We start from the raw sequence: 20754 nt of genomic DNA on the forward strand, positions 1-20754 counted from the left end.
TGTTTCAAGCAAACCGCTGACTACAAAAACTAAGATATTACTTGTCACAAATCTCAGTCTGAAATAGTAATTTAAAACTGTTCTGAGTAAAAGAATATTATTTTTTATTTTTTAAATACCTGTAACTGTAATATGGGTCTGTTTGAATGTCTTTACTTGATTTATTGTCAAGAACTCGTTCTCTTTCTACATTTTATTATTTCAATTTCAACATGTTAATAAAAGTTGTCTCCTTAGACAACAGATACTATAATGCAGCATTCTGAAAGTATTATGTACTGCTAAAACGTTTGAAAAGATATTTTTATAAAGTTAATATCATGCTACTTTCAGATGAAAAAAATAAACAGAATAGGCCAACATTTTTTTCTGTATTCCTTGACATTGTTATTTTAATTCGAAGCATATCAATAACATAAACTATATTTTCTTTTTCTTTTAATTCCTTGGTTTTTTTTGTTGTTTTTTTTATTTTTTAAATTTATTACAGATACATTTGCATTTAATACTTTGTCCATACTGATTCAAAAAGAAAACTGTTTTTTTTTTGTTGTCCACATAAACTGAAAACATAAGGAACGATCCTACACTGATTTTAATTTATAATTAAAGTCACACTGGAAGGCCTTAACCAACAACTAAACAATTTGTGTATATATGTTTATCTTGTTCTTTTTATTTTATTTTGTTTTATATGCCTGTTCTGTGGTTTGCCATGTTTTATGTCTTTCGGAACTTGTTTATTATATTGTTGAAGCACCACCCTTATACTTTGTATCTTGTTTTTTTTTTTTTTTTTTTTTGTAACTTTATATGTCTACTGATAATAAGGGTGGGGTTAAATTATACGAGGTCAACTCGACTTCATCGTAAAATATGTATTGACATGAATACTGTTGTTCTTGTATTACTTATGCTTCGATATAGTTATTTAGGGATCACAATTGCTCTATTATATACTGTAATATTTGAATTAGATCAACTTCCCATAATACCATTTTCAAGTACACGTTTAACTTCCACTGTGTTTAAAGACGTATCAAGATACCATATTGTGAAAACTGAGCTTATTTGTTATTTAATATTTCTTGTAGTTTTTATAATCTTGCTTTCTGGTGATATTGAAACAAATCCTGGGCCATCAATTACAAATGATGCTAGCCTAAATGATTCAGTTTCAAATTCATCTTTGCGATTTGATTACATTAACTTGCATTAATATTCAAAGTATAAAATCAAAACTTGATATTGTGGAGGCAGAGCTTGGGGATAGAGATATAATTATGTTAACAGAATCTTGGTTAAAGCCGAACATATCCGACAAATCAACATTCGCACTAAAGGAGATTTTTCAGTGTCTTTTAACACAAATTATAATGCATAACTGTTGTATGTCTGTGCTTGTTATGACTTTATTACGATGTTCTCTGTTTTCTGTTATTATTATCATTATATGTATTATGTTATTTTGCTATGATAACATTATGTTTACTTCTGAAATAATATATACATCCATCCATTTAATACTAGAACTTCCTTTAATGACGAATTCTAACATGTCATCTATAAACATGGTTGTAGAGAACTATTGTAATGACATTATCATGTGTAGTAGCAGCATACGCAGTATTTATATTTTGATTATAGTTATAACACTAAAGAAAATCAGAAAACAAAAAATAAAATTGAAAGTTTATTTTATTCAAGTTTATGACTCAGACACAAAACAGATGAAAATACAAAGTATGTGAAAACGCAATGAACTACAAGTACATGCACCCGTTATTCCTTTATAATAGATATAAGAAGATGTGGTATGAGTGCCAATGAGACAACTCTGCATCCAAGTCAAAATTTATAAAAGTAAACCATTATAGGTCAAAGTACGGTCTTCAACACGGTGCCTTGGCTCACACCGAACAGTAAGCTATAAAGGGCCCCAAAATTATTAGTGTAAAACCATTCAAAGGGGAAAACCAACGGTCTAATTTATATAAAAAACGAGAAACGAGAAACACTTATGAACCACATCAACAAACGACAACTACTGAACATCAGATTCCTGACTTAAGACAGGTGCAAACAAATGCAGCGGGTTTAAACGTTTTAATGGTACCAAACCTTCACCCTTTTTCTGAAACAATAGTGTTACATCACAACATAGAAAGACACACTATAAAATATCAACTGAAATAGCTTAACTCAATCAAAGGACATATTAACACCAGTGAACATACACTGAACAAATAAATTTGACCTATGATACAATGTAAATACAAAATAAATAAACTAAGGGAAGAATAATAAAAGTAACATGTTATATCGGTATGAAATGTTAAACAATTTAAGAAAAATAATATGCTCGAACAACAATATCAGCCATTTGCAAAAACTTTAAACACCGATAAATGAAAACAATTGTGTTGTTAGGTATACGTGTACAGTTCCAATAGAGAAAGGAAATATTTTTACAAAATAAATAATTTTGATGTTCATAGTACGAAGTGAAAATTTATAGTAGTACCAAACACTTATAAAAGCTGGTATATAGACCAGATATAACCCTGAATAACATTAAATAACAAAAAATGCATTACAATTAGTATCAACAGGTCAAATAAACAAGAAAGTACGATTTGAGCGTACTCGCAGTTAATGACAGCTAGTTAAAATGTCTTTGTATGCTGGCGGATTTATTTGGGTATAGATGTTGAATCGTCTGAATTGGCGAGCCTTTCCTCGTCAACTACTTTGTGTGTCCCTGGATTATAGAATCAATGGCAGCTGTGTTTCCAATCATACTATCTTCGTATCCTGGCCGATTAACAGTGGGAGTATATGTTGTTTCTTCTGGTAAATTAGTTTCAGTGTCATTATCTAAGGTAGAATTGTCAAGCCTTTCCTCATCATTTCGACACCCATCCTGTGTCTTTGGATATGCAATAAGAGCAGCTGAATTCCCATTGTCATTGTGCAAACCTGATGTTAAAATGTTCATTGTTACTATTTTAATTCCCATTGTCATGGTTATGTTAAAATGTCAATTGTTACTATTTTGACTACTCTGTACTATCTTATACCAATATTCCGTATGTTTGTTTTGTGTAGTATTTTGTTTTTCAGATAATTCTCTTCGAAATTTTATTCGGCTTTGTTTGAATAATGGACTTGTTTTTCCTTTTATTTTCCTTTTTCACTTTTTTATTTCCCAATGTATTGTTCTTTTCCCGATTCTGTTCGAATTTGTTTTTGGCCTTGTTTGAATAATGGTCTTGTTTCATCATAATTTTACTTTATTCACTTTTTTAATTTCCCGATGTATTGTTCATCTTTCGATTTGTAGCAGAATTCACGTAAGAAACGAATAAAGTATTTGGTTTTTAAAAATGATACTAAATATACAAATGTTATCTGTTATAAAAGTATTCGTTAAAATAGAAAAACTTAATATTACACATACATCTATTTTAAAATCTCCAATAGACATTGAAAGATCGATAGTTTTACTGATTGTAATCGGTAATCGTTTTTCGCGATATAATGACATTAACGTTATCAACTTTACTGCACCAGATGCGCATTTCGCCAATAAATATCACTTGAATGTAGTTCAAGGCCATTTTTTTGTAAAACAAAATCTTGTACAAATTTTTACTTGGTGTTTATACCAAAAAGGATCTTAAAGTATGGCTTAATCTGAAACTCTTACCGATAATACGGTACTGTGATTGTTCGTTGGTTGGTTGTAAGGTCCTTGATTGGTGGATACGTCTGATATATTCTAGTTTCTTAGTACTATCGCCCCTCACGTAGTATCGACAGCAAAAATAGCAAGCTGAGACGATAGACAGAAAAATTGGGACGATAAATACCAAAGGCTCTGCAATTACTCTAAAAAGAATTAAATTTATTTACAAAAAACTTGATATTAAAACCTAAATTGTTTTTCTGAAAACTTCAAATCATAGTTACTCATATTATTAACCTTTCTTGTTATGTCCAATTTGGCGTGACTCGGTATTAATACATCCCGCCATTGTGTTATTGTGCTATGGTCATTTTTGTGTAGTCTTGTCTTTCATTTTTGCCCATGTACTTTGTCTATAGAGTGTCTTGTTTTTCTCTGTTGTTTTATAGTGATTAAGATTATAACATAATGTTGACCGCTGTGGTCCGTATATATTTGCATCCATTCGTTTTTCGTTTTGAGATATAAAAAAAAACGGACAACGAAAGTGTTTTCATTTTTCGTTTTTGATTTCATAAAAAAAAAAACGAAAAAAGGAAAGTGTTTTCGGTTTTCATTTTTTGATTTCTCAAAAACGAAAACATAAAAACAAATGCAGAATATCTTATAAATTATCAGGAAGCACTCTTAAAGAAGATATGAATACCGATGTTCTAGCACATTATTGGAATTCCCGTCTTACTTAGTTTATATCAAAATATAAAATATGTGATATGATTGCTATGACTTTTTTATTATCAAATCGCAAATCACAAAACAAAAGGTTGTGAGAATAATTGAGTTTGGTCCGTTTCTTATTATGTCGCCTCAATAATTGGCGACGTATTTTGTTGGTTTCGACTTTGCTTGGTGGCAATAAAGAAATTATGCTGGACTATTTTTTTTCAAACAGTAAAGCATCGAAAAATAATTTTTGGCATGATGTTGGGTCAACCACAGGAATAGCCAAAAGCGCTCAAAATCTTCAATTGGTCTGAAAATTGAAGATTGCAAACGGGTCGAGCAAATTTCTCCAGTACTTATTTCACACACTAGGTCTAAAACTGGTTTTTCATATCTTTATTCTAGTTGAAATTTAATATTAAAGAGTTCATATCATATAATTAAAATATGTTTTTAATAATATTACGTATAAAATTCCATAAGTTTAAAATGCTATTCAGCGTTATATATTGCTGTTAAAGACAGTCATATTGATACACATTTGCAAATTGTATATAGTTTTGTCAAATTTTGCATTGAAGGATATCGATGACAAAAATTAATAACTTAGTGCCCTAAGGACAATATATAGCGTTACTTTCAACGCAATTTTGGTTTTGGGTACCGATGAACTTCTAAAACATTTCAGAAATAAATACTACAATTAAAAAATTTGCAAAAATCGCTGTTTTCCGATATTCTTAGGCTTTTATAGTTGATATTTTTAGAATTAAGCGATTATATTGAAAAAAAGGTGTAGACTTTGGTCTGTGGTACTAAGTAAAGATTGATTGACCGTTTGAAAATGCCCCTGGAGTGAAATATATTAAGGGTAATCGGCCCTACCCCATTTATATGTTTTAGACTTTTACATCGGCGGACGATGCTAACCAAAATGAGTTAATTTGTATCCAAAAGACAATACATATAATATATTTACTATATATGAAGGACTCTGAACCCCGATGGTACTCCGAACCGCGATGGTCACGTTGAAGTGCGATGATTTGACGCTGAAGTCCATTTTTGATCACGCTGAAGTGCGATGGTGGCATTGTGACGCTATATGGTTGATAACTACGCCGAAGTTGGTTGGTGGTACCGCTAAAGTGCGATGGTTTACATAAACTATGTTTCAAAGTTTTTCATGTTCACATGTCAATATAGACGCCAGTTTGTTTGTTAGAAGAATAGTTTCAGATTTTTTAATAAATCATCGAGAGCAAATGAGATAGAACGATTTCTCATCTAGTATGAAACTAAGGACAAACATAATATGAAATATTATTTTTTTTTATTTCAAATTGTTGCAAAAACCGTTTAAAAGGATGTATATTAAAGGAATGGAAGGTATACTTGAAACTATAATATTAGCAATAGCAAGGTACTAACAGATGATATCCAAACAGTATACGATTATCACATAATTTTAAATTGACTTTTTAGTCTTAGAAAACATGATTTTTTTATCAGTTGCTATTGGCCTTTAACTATCTGTCAGTAACTGATAGTACTCTCAAATCTGTATCTTTTTTGTTGTGAGGGATGTATAGGTATCCTGCCACGTTCGGTCTGTGTTTTTGTTAGATGTTTTTCTGCTTTGTATCGATCTGATGAGTTAAGCCTTTTTCAACTGATTTTAATACTTTATTCTTATGATGTACTGTTACACCACTGTCCCAGGTTACGGGGAGGGTTGACGCCATCAAAGATGTTTGACCACATTCTGTATGTGCCTGTCAAGAGCCTGAAGTTCAGTGGTTGTCGTTGGTTCATATCTGTCACAATTGGTTTTCGTAAATTGTTTGGCCGTTAATTTTCTCAATTAAATTGCTTTCTATTTTCCATGTCCTATATAGCCGACTATACGGTATGGGTTTTTCTCATTGTTGAAGGCTGTACGATGGCCTATAATTGCTTATATCCACTTCATTTGATCTTTGGTGGATAGTTGTCTCATTGGCAATCATATCACATCTCCTTATTTTTATATTATTGCATATGATAATTCTTTTACTGATTCTTTTCTTGCAACCATACATAAAGATTTCATCGTTACCTAAATGTCATATTTGTTTGATGGACACTAATGAATGCACATTTATATGCTAACCAGATAGTAGGTTTATAACCAGGAACCACACGTCAGCGAAAGGACCATCACAATTCGGCGTAGACCACAGCACTTTAGCGTGACCATCGCACTATATCGTCCCTATCGAACCTCTGTGTCCTACATATAATTATGTATTATTTTACAGAATTTTGATTTTGGATAACTATGCCTTTTAGCTCACCTGACCCAGATGGCCAAGTGAGCTTTTCTCGTCTCTTTGCATCCGTCGTCGTCTTTTTTACTTTTTCAAAAATAATCTCAGCTGACCTGAACGAAGGGTCAAAATCTAACCAAACTTGGACAAAAGCAATATTGGAGTATTTAGTTTAAAAAATGTGTTCGATGACGCCGCTTGTCAACCAATATGGCCGACATGGTTAAAAATAGAACATATGGATAAAATGCAAGTTTTTTTTATTATCTTAAAAACCGCTATGAATAGTGAAAATATGACGTGGGCAAAAATGTTAAAATTATTGGAGTTCTTGCTCTTTAATGACAATTTTTACTTATTGTAAGCTTGTCTGCTTATCATCTTGGAAACCTTGTCTTATAAAAGATAGATAGACAAATCAATAGCAAAAACTATCAGCAAGACATGATCTACTATAAGTTAAATTTTGTCGAAATCGTTAGTAAAACCTTGATTGAGTGGTTACCCTTTAATGACGAATTTTTACCGTTTTCTATGTTTTGGGCAAAAATTTAAGAAGATTTAAAGAAACTGTAAAAAAAGACAATACAAGATCAACACGAAAGAGATTTTTGTTATGAATTCTATTCTGGTCTACAATGTTGAAGATGATCCATTTTTGAAGATGTGCTAAGAGCTAAGTGAACGACACAGGCTCTTAGAGCCTCTAGTTTATTTATTTTTACGATAACTTCTCAAAAGTTGCCAAAATCTTTCAAAATATTTTGACTGTTCAGAAGTGACACATTATATAGTCAGGACCTAGAGAATATACATTGGGCTGTAAAACATGTACTAGGAATTTACATAACGTTTGACAGACTTATACACAATGACCCTGGTGTGAAATGAAATCAGGGGGAATTGGCAATAAGGCTACCTCTTTATACTCATTTACAATTAATTAATGCGTTCTTGTATTTACGACAACAGTAGATACGTGCTAAGACAGCATATTGATTATGAGCATTAGCTAACGCAACTTCATTATGACATGAAAGCTGTATGACGTTGAGTCCAGCTCGGCAATAAGAACGTCCCATTTCGCGTATTTCACGGACTCCAATATGATGTATGCGTCAAAATACGTTTTGTCAAGAAAAATGAGATACAGCATTTTTTTTTTAATTTCCAAATGGACATTTAAATTCATAAGACTATAATCTTTTACATTTATTCTGTTTTGAGAAATACTTTATAGTTTCCAACGGAAAATTATTTCTTTCAGTTCAAGCTATCTTCTGCAGACTAGAACAAAATGCAAATCAAAATCCAGGTAGGTTTTGAATTTTCTGAAACATAGATTACTTTTTGCACATTGAGACTTGGATGGAGAATTGTATCATTGGCACTCATACCACATCTTCTTATTTCTATTCATAGAACTTTTATTTATCTAGGTCCTGCCATGCCTTAAAACTTTCCTTGATGCATTAGTTTGTCTGTACTGATAGTAGATTTTTCGGTGTAAACACGGCCATGAACCTTAAATACTATCGGTCTGAGAAGCGCTGTGTATTATACTTTAACGGCTGGGATAGTTGTCTTATCGGTTTAGTAGTAATCTCCCTTGTGAATGTGATATAGTTATGACATATATATATATACTGTACTATCTTTATAGTATATTTAATTGCATAATTTGAAATTGTAATCCATTTAATATTTAGATATTAAAATTTTATTTATTATTATAGATAAAAACAAGAAAATTTGAAAGTCTTTGTTTCATTAATGACCTTATTTCAATTCATAAGTCAGGCGGTCTATTTTGTCTTCTTTACAATGATTCCAATTGGTGATACACCGTTATGTAAAACGAACTACGTCGACATTATTTGCTATGAATCAAGAAATGAAATAATTGTTGATCATTAAACAAGGAATGAAATCATTGGGGGTGATTAAACAAGAACTATTGAGAATCAAATACAGCCATTGAATCCAAATGTCGTTTATCGTTTTTGTTTTATGATATCAAAGACGAAAAGCAAAAACACTTCTGTTTTTCGTTTTTTGTTTTAAGATATCAAAAATGAAAAACGAAAACTCTTTTGTTTTTCGTTTTGGTTTTTGAGAAATAAAAAATGAAAAATTTAGATTTTCCTTTTTTTGTTTTATGAAATCAAAAACGAAAAATGAAAACAGTTTCTTTTACCGTTATTTTGTTTTTGATATTGCAAAACTAAAAACGAATGAACGCAAATATACACAGAAGTACCCTATTTTTGATATTTTTACCCCTTATGTCTGTTTGTTTTGTTCACACATTGTTGTCAATATAATGAAATTATGCAACTGTCATACAAGTTAGAGGTTTAGCTAGCTATGAAACCAGGTTTAATCCACCATTTTCTACATAAGGAAAAGCCTGTACCAAGTCAGGAATATGACCGTTGTTTGATGTGTTAAAGCTTTGCTTTTGTCATTTGATCAGGCACTTTCCGTTTTCAATTTTCTTTGGAGTTCGGTATTATTGTTATTTTACTTTTAACTCAAATGCACAATGCATCAAAATTATTTTATAAGAGTATGTTTGTTATACACTCATATACAGACACATGCAGAAACAAAAACACAAATAAACAGACACACACGCGGGTGCTTCAAATTGAACGGAGTGTAGAAAAAAATGCAAATTAAATCACCACAAGTGTTATCTGCATTTAAGAATTTTGCTTCAATTGAACTAAATATTTCATACATTTCGTGCGTTTGAATCCATTTTCTAGATTAATAAACTAAAACCTCAACATTTTTAAAGTGAGGGATGCGTACATACACTGCAACTTAGAAGCTAAACGTCCAAAAAGGACCTAAATTGAATAGCCAAGTCCATGTAAGGTCAACTTTGAGTGATTCCGTTAGAAAGCCAGGGATGCGTAAATACGCTAATAAAGTCTTCAAATTGAGTTGAACTTAGCAATCATAAACGAAGTAATTTTTACACATTAATTTAATGTTCTAAATAAATACCCAAGAAGCCACTTATTACTTATTCTAATTGTTGACTCTTTCCTTACGCAATAGTTCCAGAACTTGTCTCCGTCTCATAAGAGTTGTCCATTGAATATCTGTATCCTGTTTCTCTTCTTGTATATCTAGACGATCCCCTCGACATGGGTGGCTTTCTGAAACCATGAATTTTCTATGGCAAATAATGTGTTTCGAAATTGATATCTTCCTCGGTATTTTAAACTAAAGCGGAGATGCAATAATGGAGTTTGTTGGCCTTAACATTTTAAAATGTAAGAAATAAAAGCAAAATATGATTAATCAATGAGAGTTTGTAGTCGAAGGATTTGATTGTTCCGTGTATCTAATTTAAACTACGGTATATGTTGTCATGAACCCAGAATAATGTTAACTTCAGATGTTTTCAAGTTTTATGAACGCTTTAGAATGAAATCAAATTTGACAAAAATAATATTTTAAGTTTCTTCTTGTGAGTGTTTTGTCTATTATTGATGTCATAATATCCGTTGCTAAGGGGAAAATGAGACTTTGGAAAGTCAAAATTCAATTTAACGAATATTCTATGTCAATGTTGCAATTTTGTAACACAATTTAGCGTTTGTATCGTATCGCTTAGTTATATCATCTTTCATTGAGTGTGATACAAGAAATATCTCCTTATGTGGGAAAAAGATAACAGGCCTAACCATAGTGAATACGTATACATGTAGTAGTGTATTCCGTTATTAAAATATTTACATTGTTGTGTTTGAACGAGACCGTTTGTTACGTATAGATTTGTCTCCATTCGACCCAAAACCTGTCCTCGACGTTGGTACTTTTGTAGTTGGACGCTTTGTAGTCAACCTGAATGAAGCAACGAAAAATAAATAAGATATATTAAATACGTCACATATATAAGACACTACACGAATGCTTCGACAAGCAGAAAAGATGATGGATGTGCGTGTACTCGGTTGTAACATACAGTCAATACTCCTATGTTCCTACATGTATGATTGAGTACATGACTTACTATACACTTATGTATTTGTAGTGTTCGTAATTATATTATTACTAATAAAAATTATCGACGTCATCCAGGAAAATAAAAGACACTCCCAATTGATCAGAATATCTCACTTGACCATGTGATCAGAATAGCTCACTTGATCCGTCGGGTCAGGCGAGCTAAGAAATAGTTATATTTTACATAGTGAAGTGTTCGATTATACAGATTGTGTTTTGAATTTGTCATAACTCTATTGTATCGTATACTTAATATCTTTTCAATATGTTGCGGAACAAAAATACAGCACAAGAAAATCAAATAACGATCGAGCAAAAAATAATGAGAACAAAATGAAAAGTTCTTTCCACAAGGATGTGATAATATTACACGAACCTTTTATAATTGCCAAAATTCCGTAGGATGTTCCAATCGCCATTTGCGAAGTTTCCATCTATGGCTAAACACTTCCATTTGCCGTTGACGTAACAACACTCTTTTGGTATCATACAATTATAACATGATCTAGGCGAGATGTACTCACACATTTTCTGCCAGGTCTTCTGGGCTAAACATTATCAAAAGAACTGCTAAGTTTTGTTAAATGTCATGTACTTAATTATAGAATAAGTAAATAAGAGACAACAGTAGTATACTGCTGTTCAATATGTAATACGTTGACCATTTGGCCAAAAATATTTCCGATTGAATTTCTGTCGGTTTGCTTTTTCGTAACAAGAGACAGCATTTAAGAAATACATTGAAAAAAGTTACATAAACTGAAAGGAAAGAGAATCTTAAAAAGCTGTTCAATATTAAAAGTCTCTGAAACAAAGGTTAGTGATACGCATAATTTCGTTCCTTATAGCAAGTTTAAGATGATCTCTTTCATAGGCTTAGTTTGTGAAATCAGCAACATGTACATGTTGCAGGGTAAACTAGCGTTTTTGAGATGTAGAGTCTCTCCTTTCAATTGCAATAAGAGGACTACTTAAGTAAGCAGAACTTGGTTTCTTGGCGTTAGTGCAATTCATGATATCAACGGGTATGGATTTGTTATTTTTGTACGGTAGGAGATGTCTCTTACTACGAAATTATAATATAAAATATGGAATCATGGTAAATAAATTGTCTACAATTGATAACTGTGAAGTTATAAAACTTGCTTTGACGAAGGCATGTTTTCAGTTCATTATGTTTAGTGTTATAGTGATGTTTTCTTCAAACTGAATGATTTGAGTAATTTCAAACTATTGTATAAAATCAGACAGTTAGGCATTGTAAGCTATAAGACGAATTTGGTAGACAAAATCTGTTCTTATATTAGACATTTACAAAACAGTTGATTTCAATTAACAATGGGTATTCCCGTGTGCATATGACGGAGATAAAGTATCAAAGGTTGACATTGTATAATCGTATTTGGAATACCAAGTCAATATTTTACTACTACAAGTGTTCTATTTAGTCCAGTAGCCAAGAAAATCTCTTTTCATTCGAGTGTCTTTCTCAAAAATGAAAAAAAATATGGCCATACAAAAAAAAGATATTCTCGAAATAGCAACACTTCAATTTTTAGGATATCTGTAACAGTGACTAAAATCGTTTCAAATATATCAATGGGATTTTTTTATGATACAAATCCGGTACACTTCACAAATTATCCGATACTGATCACTCTATGAATGGAACATGTATAGGGACATTGGCTGCAATTTTTTGAACACAAACAAACAAAGAAAAGACAATCTTGTTAAAACAGGACCGAAAGGAAAACCAGAACGCATACTTATTGGAACCAAATCTATAGCGATGAAATTAAAAAGTAAAACTTTGGTGATTTCAACATTACCTGCTTTTCTACAGTTTTGCAGCTTTTTAAAGAAAAAATATTGACGTCAACTATTATTGAAAGGGATATACTTTGATTTGATCTACATATCTGAAACTTTGAAATCAGACCAAAAAAAAATAAAAAAAATCATAGAATGTTCGCAGTAACCGTTACTGAAAACCAGTTCATTGTATTCTGCGTATTGATATGAAATCATACCGTCATACACTCATATATCGATGGCTGTACTTCAGATTAGATTTCAAACAACAATGTCAAAAACAGAACAGGATGACATTATCTTGTGAAACACACAGACAAAAACATTCGTGCGGAAATTTAATACAGAACAACAAAGGGTACATTGTAGTCAATATAATTGAAATTTATGCGACTGTCATACAAGTAAGAGGTTTAGCTAGCTATAAAACCAGGTTTAATTCACTATTTTCTACATAAGGAAATGCCTGTAAAAAGTCAGGAATATGACAGTTGTTTTTCATTCGTTTGATGTGTTTGAGCTTTTGATTTTGCCATTTGATAAGGGACCTTCTGGTTTGAATTTTCCTTGGAGCTCGGTATTTTCGTTATTTTACTTTTTTCTAGATAGGCATATTAGTATTAATTGGGTTTGGAAAAGTTTGAAGATTCTTGTGTTCAAACAAAACTAGGTAAAAGAAAGAAAGATGGAAAATACTCAAAATTGAAAATAAATTAAGACAGGAAAAATATGTTAAGTTATGCATCGGTAAACAATGGAATACTGTTAAAGAAAATTTAAGTATATATAAACAGAACGAATCCATAACACAGGTGGACAAAAGCTCTGAAGTCATCAATTTTAGTGACGTTTTCTTGTAAAGATTCTTTTGCTTTACAAGGAAAATTTAACACCTTTCAAAAGATAATATATAATGCAACAAACCAATCTTTAAAAAAGTAAAGATTTTTACTTAAGATGCCTATATTAATACAATGAATTAGAATGAAATAACAACAAGCATGCATTTTATTGATATTAAAGAAATTTCTTGGTATTCCTTAACGGAAAGTTTTATACACACAGAAGAAGAAATATACTTAACAAAAAAATTATTTTCATTTACCTGTGTAGAATATGACGCAGGTTTCTTCAAAAGTGACGATTTTCTAAAAATTGTTTGACATTTCACAATGATATCATACTTTAACTTTGTTTAAACCTGTTTATTTACTTTTGACTTTAATTATTTATCCCTTGTAATGTTTTATTAACTGTGTATTTGCATTCAGATGTCACAGGTCAAATTTATTCGTTCATTGTGTGTTAATTTACGTTTTTTTGAGTGAGTTAAGCCTTCCAATTGATATTTTATAGTGTGTTTTTCTATGTTGTGATGTTATACTATTGTTTCAGAAAAGGGAGAAGGTTTGGTACCATTAAAACGTTTAATCCCGCTGCAAATGTTTGCACCTGTCCTAAGTCAGGAATCTGAAAACAGTAGTTGTCGTTTGTTTATGTAGTTCATACGTGTTTCTCGTTTCTCGTTTTTATATAGATTAGACCGTTGGTTTATCCGTTTGAATGGTTTTACACTAGTAATTTTTGCGGCCCTTTATAGCTTGCTGTTCGGTGGGAGCCAATGCTCCGTGTTGAATGCCGTACCTTGACCTATAACGGTTTACCTTTATAAACTGTAACTTGGATGGAGAGTTGTCTCATTGGCACTCATACAACATCTTCCTATATCTATTCATATATTTGTATGGTGGCATCAATATGACACACAAACATATTGCTTAGCTATTGTTTTATTGATTTCTACCTGATGTGTTCTTTTGATCAAAACAGTATTAAACAATTCGTTGTGGATTTTCAAAAAGAGCGGATTATTTTTCACTAATTATATTTTAAGTCTTTTTGTTTGTTCTTATGTGTGCTGTTACACAATGTTCCCAGTCTAAGTGGAGGGTTGAGCGTTTGCAAACATGCTTCCTTTTGGGGCCCTTTATAGCTTGCTGTTCGGTGTGAGCCAAGGCTCCGTGTTGAAGGCCGTAATTTGACCTATAATTGTTTACTATTTACACATTGTGACTTGGATGGATAGTTGTTTCATTGGCACTCATACCAGATCTTCTTATTTATATAAACCCCGCTACATTCTGTTTGTGCATTTCCAAAGTCATCGCGGCCTGTAACTTAGTGGGTGTTGTTGGTCGCTGTCCATCATATTTGCTTTTCGGTTATTGTTTTGTACATTCAGGCCGTTGGTTTCCTCGTATGAATTGTTTTACATTTTTTTTTTATTTCGGGGCCACTTCTAGCTTACTATAAGGTATGGATGTTGCTGATGTTTCATTTGGGTGAGCTAAAATTGCCAACATCTACGTCATTAAGTATCTGGTCCCATTGGTAATCCTACCAAATCGTCAAATATTTTTATGATAAAAATAATTAACAAACTGCAGACAGATCTTCAAGCTTATGTATCGATTTCATTTTCAGTTTTCCTGCATCTTGTTATAATTTTTGCACTGTAATATTTTCATTAAAATTGAGCTGAAATATATAACTCCAACTTGTCCTGAATAAAAAGGACGTGAAGCTTACAATCAATTAATGATATTTACGTAATATCTATATATCTTCTTAAACTTAAAACCAATAAACAGGAAAAAATATTAACTTATTTGAAAAAAAATGAAAACAACACTTCATAAATTAATCGTCAGAAGCGTTTTTCTGGATAAGCTTTCATCAAGAACGCTAAAAGTTGAATATTTGAAAGCCGAGGATGTATAAGAACCGAAACAGTTGAAGATCAATACGACAAAAAAGACCCAAATGATTATAGCCATTGCATCTAAGATCAACTTTGCCTGAGGGATGTAAAACATGAGTTTCTTAATGATTTATAAATTAGTAACAGATATTTTCAGATGGATATGCTATATGTCATGTCAGTATCAGAGTACTGACAACTGAGCTGTTGATGCCAACGAATTGTCTTCCGATATGCGTCATTACGAAAACGTACTTCACATACTGTAATTATGCGTAGAAATATGGTAACCGTTGGTGTTGAAATTTTGCCGTCCTCATACGAACATGTCCGACATAAAATAAAGTTATTACCGATATTAGCTAATCTCGACATGCACTATTCATCACTTAAATTTGTATTCACACACATGCAAATAGAGAAAAGAATTTTCAAAATCAGGGGCAATAGCTTTTTAACATTTTGCATCCATCCAGTAGCAGCTACTTCGTAAATTAAATGTAACTCCTTTTTACAAGTATAATGGTAAATATTTTCAACGGGCATTTTATGTTTGCTTTACAATGACCGAGCTTTCCATCTTGAAATCTTGTATCTGTCACATAAGTATTAGATTTTTTTACATCATATGTCATACTTGATACAAAAACCACGTCTATAAAAATCTAAATACCTGTCTACAAGTATTTAATACTAATCTTGCAAGGACACGTATCGCAAACAGTACTATAAATAGTTTGAGAACACATTGTAAAATGAAATATTATTAATATAAATGAAAATATAAAGATTAAATGGACGCTTTATAAGGAATTGATTCAACGATATTTTGAGCAAGGAGGCAAACGTTTTGAGCCATCGTTAATAGTATATAGGAATATAAATCAAGTAAAAACTGAATGTAGTTCTGTGCAAATAATTTTAGCTCGCACATTTTTGTAATGTTATCTCTTTTCAAACAATTAGGTTATTTCAATTGAATTTAGTGAACCACTACTGAATAATTCATTCAATTTTTTTTCTCTCTTTCCTGCATTCATTAAATCAAATACCTTGTTAAATATGCACGATACGAACAAATAACGTTTTCGAGTCCAAATTAGTAATGATAATGATTAACTATTATAGTAAAACTATTCCGTCTAGATGGACCATACGCCAATACCTGCTCTATCCCTCCTAATCGAAGGAATGGTCGCGTATGGGTACAGAATATGTTGTAATCAAATTCTTTACACAACGCCAAACAAAGCTTAGCATTTTCCTGAAAATTGCGTTATATTACCACTGCAATAAAAGGTCCATAAATAATTATTCGTGCTGCATATGGAAGCGTTATACATTACAAAAAACAATTATATGTTCGTCTCACTTACCAGATGATGGAAAAATCAAATTACAGATGTAAAGAAAAACAATTGCTGAAACTATATTTCTCTCCATTGCTTTCACAAGTCGTATTTTATTACTGTAACAGGAAGGTTCTTGTGAGGAATTCCATTTAATTGTATACTGCAACAGGAACAGTTTCTGTTATCATTATGTCCAAAAGAAAATTAAAAAAATTGTACACTCTCAACTTCATTCAGAATAAGAAGCTCATTAAGGGACGGAAAATAAATGCAAGTTGTGTGTAAACATGTTCATAGGTATTATTGTTGTAGCCTGTCATAGATGGAGTAAAGAAATAATACTTAATCAATGTCTGAAATATTAACTTTTTTGTATTTAGAACGGAACTGACAAAAAAGTAAGTGAACATCGACCCTCCCCAGATTTTAGGCCTCATACAAAAAATAGGTTTTGTCCTGACATTGAATATAAATTTCCTTTTTTTTGTGCTTGTGCAGTAAACCGGTATTTCGTGCGACTTATATTTAAATTATTCATGATATTATTTATTCATAGTTAAAACGGAAAACCCAAACCATGTTAAGATACAAAAAAAATATTGTGTTTATTTTATAGCTAGTAATTCGCGTGCCTTTTTCAAATCTTTTTAAAAGTATTCTTCTTCTGTCTTGGCTGTATTTTGTGTGTGTGCAAACAATGTATTGTATAAATCATATGTACCTTATACGTATCTGCTAATTAAATTATACGATGTGTGCGAGGTTAGTGGACGGTTCGTAATTCGTTTTTTTGATATTCAAAATTTATCAGTTTAAAATAATAAAAACTGGATATTTAAAAGAACTCTTTAAATGATGACTATGTTCAAAAAGTAGATATAAAGAAAAAAAAAAGATAGAAATTTTTCCGAATCCAGCAGAGAATCTTATCCCCTCACAGTGATTTTATTTTTATAGCTTACCAATCTTAAACGGTAGAAACGATTAAAATATTGTTTTATTACTTGACCACACCTGACTTAAAACAGTATGTAAACATCGTCCCTCCAAGTTATTAGTGTTCATACAAACATACAAAAATTCGGTATTTTTCTGATATGACCTGCAATTTCATTTTCATGGCGCTTGTGCAATAAACCGATATTTTGTAAGACTTTCAGTAAAATCATTCATGATAGTATGCAGTCAAAGTTACAACGGTAAACCCAGCCCATGTTAAGATAAAAACCAGTTTTTTATAGTGGTTCGCGTGTCATTTTCAAATCTTTTTGAAAAGTATTCTTCTTTTGGTTTTTGCCTTATTTTGTGTGTGAACATACAATGTATTGGATAAATTGTATGTACCTTATATGCACCTGTTATTTAAACTATACGATGTGTGTGTTAGCAAACAATTCGTTATTCGTCATTAGATATTCACAATTTATCAGTTAAATAAAATAAAAACTTGATATCTAAACTGATGACCATGTTCAAATAGTAGATAAAAAGAAAGAAAAGAAAACGATAGAAATTTTTTTCTGACTCCAGCAGATGATAGTATTACTCTCACATATATTCTATCTTTATAGCGTATCAATCTTAAACGATAGAAAAATATTAATTTATTACTTGGCCACTACTGAATATTTCAAATGAAAATACGGACAATTTATTCACGTGCGAAAAATATCTAGCTATGGAAAACCATAATGGACATTTTTAAAATTTGGGTGACAGAACTAAATTACCAACAGAAAAGGTCCGGATGGGTAGGATAGACCTCCCTAATCTTCAAATCATCATGAAATTTAGCACAGAGTCAGTTAATATGTAAATACGGATACGTATAAGAGGAATTTCAGGAAACGTTTTGTCTTCAATAGTGTAGAGGTCTCAAGGTGCCACTTTGATATTCAAAATATGCTGTAAAAGACTACAGGGGACTGCTTGGTTTACAGTGAACTTCCTGATTTTTCAATATTTATAGTATTGGGATTTCAGTTAGGCTATATAAAAAAATGAAAACAACACGTTATTAATTTCATGCGTCCGAAGTGCTTTTCTGGATTTACCTTCATCAGGAACTCTTAAAACCGAATATTTGAAAGTCGAGGATGTATAAGGACCGAAACAGATGAAAAGCTATATGACCAAAAAGTACCTTAAAATAGCCAAATCCATATAAGGTCAACTTTGCCAGAGGGAGTTGAAATCTTAGTTTCTATATAATTTAACAAAATTTATATACGGACAGTTTTAGAAAGGTTTGTTATAAATCATGCTATGCATAAATATTAATAATGTTATATGTTTATATGATAATACATTCACTATGAATAGGAATTTTTGATTTTTATTTGTCTTAAATATGTACGGAGGGCTAAAAGTGCCAGTTTGATATACAACATATATTGTAACAGACTTCCACGGACCGCTTAAATGACAGTGAGTTATTCCTGATCTTTCAATGTCTATAACATGTTGGTTACTGTAAAGCTAAGCATATTTACTTATACTAGCAAAAAAACATCTTTTTTTTTAATTTTCATTTTTAAATATGTTTGCGGGACATAAAGTGTCTCTTTACTATACAATAAAATGAATGAATATCAACAGAAAACACAGGATGCATTTGCTAGACTTATATGATCTACAAATCGTCTTGAAATTAAGCACAGGGAAAGTGTATATATGTAAATACAGATACTGTTAAGAAAAATTTGTGGAAACTCTTTTTCTTCAATATGCTCGGAGAGCTCAAAGGGCCAGTTTGATATTCAAAATGTATTGAAAAAGATTGCCACGGACCGCTTAGAAGACTGTGCGACCTTCCTGATTTTCCAATGTCAATAATATTTGGGTTTCAGTTAGGCTAGGCATAGATATAAATACTAACAGCAGTTACATTGTAATATGATAATACATTTACTGTTATCTTTCAGAGTAAATCACCAGTTTTCGCAGTAAATATCCTCCATCAAATGTCGTTTTTCATTTTTTGTCCTGACATTGTCAGTTCGTTTTTGAAATATTGAGTTTGAATATCTTTTTTGTATCTTTTGTCTCTCTCTCTCTGAGTGTACTGTGTGTTTCAGACCTTTTCTAGTTTATTTTCCCTCTATGATTAGTCAGAGTTATATTTTAGTTTTTTCGCCAACTTGTTCTGCTTTTATGTAAGGACATAACATTAATATCTTAAGCTACTGAAACATAATGTGTTTTAAATTTGTAAAGTGTATGGCAGCAATGTTTTTTGCAACTGCAAGAACGACAGTATGTTTAAATTTCTCACTTCGACTATCAAAGCTTGATGTCATATGAATCTTGTGAATCAAGAACATAGAATGCTTTTCTTGTCTTCTAAACTGTCCTTTTATCATGTAAAGAAACAACTATTCCAACTAAATGTACAGGTATTATTTAAAATAAAAATACCTTAAATAGAACTTAGGAAAATGATATGGACAATTTGATTTACATTTTAGTACATCAAATGCACTTTTTAACTTGGTCAACCTGTAAAACAAAATTACGATATCGAAAGGTTATAAAATAGCGGTAAAGTTATCCGGCTAACCAGCTTAAAGGCATGCATATATATGTTTGTAATCCAGTAATTGTCCTTATTCCAATTAATCAAATTATCACTTCTTCGATTGTTCTTCATAGTACGTTAGAGATAGATTGATTTGTTAACGTCCAGTGGCAAATATTACTCGCTTACTATCAAAAAGAGCTTGTTAACGTAATATGATAATGAATGTTGCTTTGTAAAGGCATCTTTTTTTGGCCTTTTAACGGTATGCCAGATATTGAGCGTACTACTTGTAGTTTATAAGTTCACAAAAATATCAATCCCAACACGAAACATGATTGGGACTCCGAGCCGACCAGTTTTTCCTCTAACAAACTGCATTCCGCTGGATAACTGAGGAACAGGAAAAATCAGTTTAAAATTTCTTAATATTGCAAGTCATAACTTATCAACTAAAAAAGTTTGGGCAAATTTCCCCAACATCACAAAAGTCTTAAAGTTGTCAAATTCTACTGGAATTTGAATATTTAAGTCTATATCGTATACTTGAAACATTTTTAACAGTT

At 31.4% G+C, this 20754-nt stretch overlaps 1 long non-coding RNA gene across 1 annotated transcript; it reads right to left on the reverse strand.

Moving 5' to 3' along the window:
• Nucleotides 1-1680: 1680 nt before the first annotated feature.
• On the reverse strand, nt 1681-16990 carry LOC127714412 (uncharacterized). Its single transcript, XR_007987721.1, has 6 exons — nt 16696-16990; nt 11120-11291; nt 10474-10581; nt 9783-9890; nt 3710-3891; nt 1681-2979 (listed from the first exon to the last, which is right to left on the reverse strand). It is a non-coding gene; the product is annotated as an uncharacterized LOC127714412 (long non-coding RNA).
• Between the last annotated feature and the right edge of the window lie 3764 nt (nt 16991-20754).

This window comes from Mytilus californianus, unplaced genomic scaffold (genome assembly GCF_021869535.1).
Source record: "Mytilus californianus isolate M0D057914Y unplaced genomic scaffold, xbMytCali1.0.p SCAF_9, whole genome shotgun sequence".
Lineage (NCBI taxonomy): Eukaryota > Metazoa > Mollusca > Bivalvia > Mytilida > Mytilidae > Mytilus > Mytilus californianus.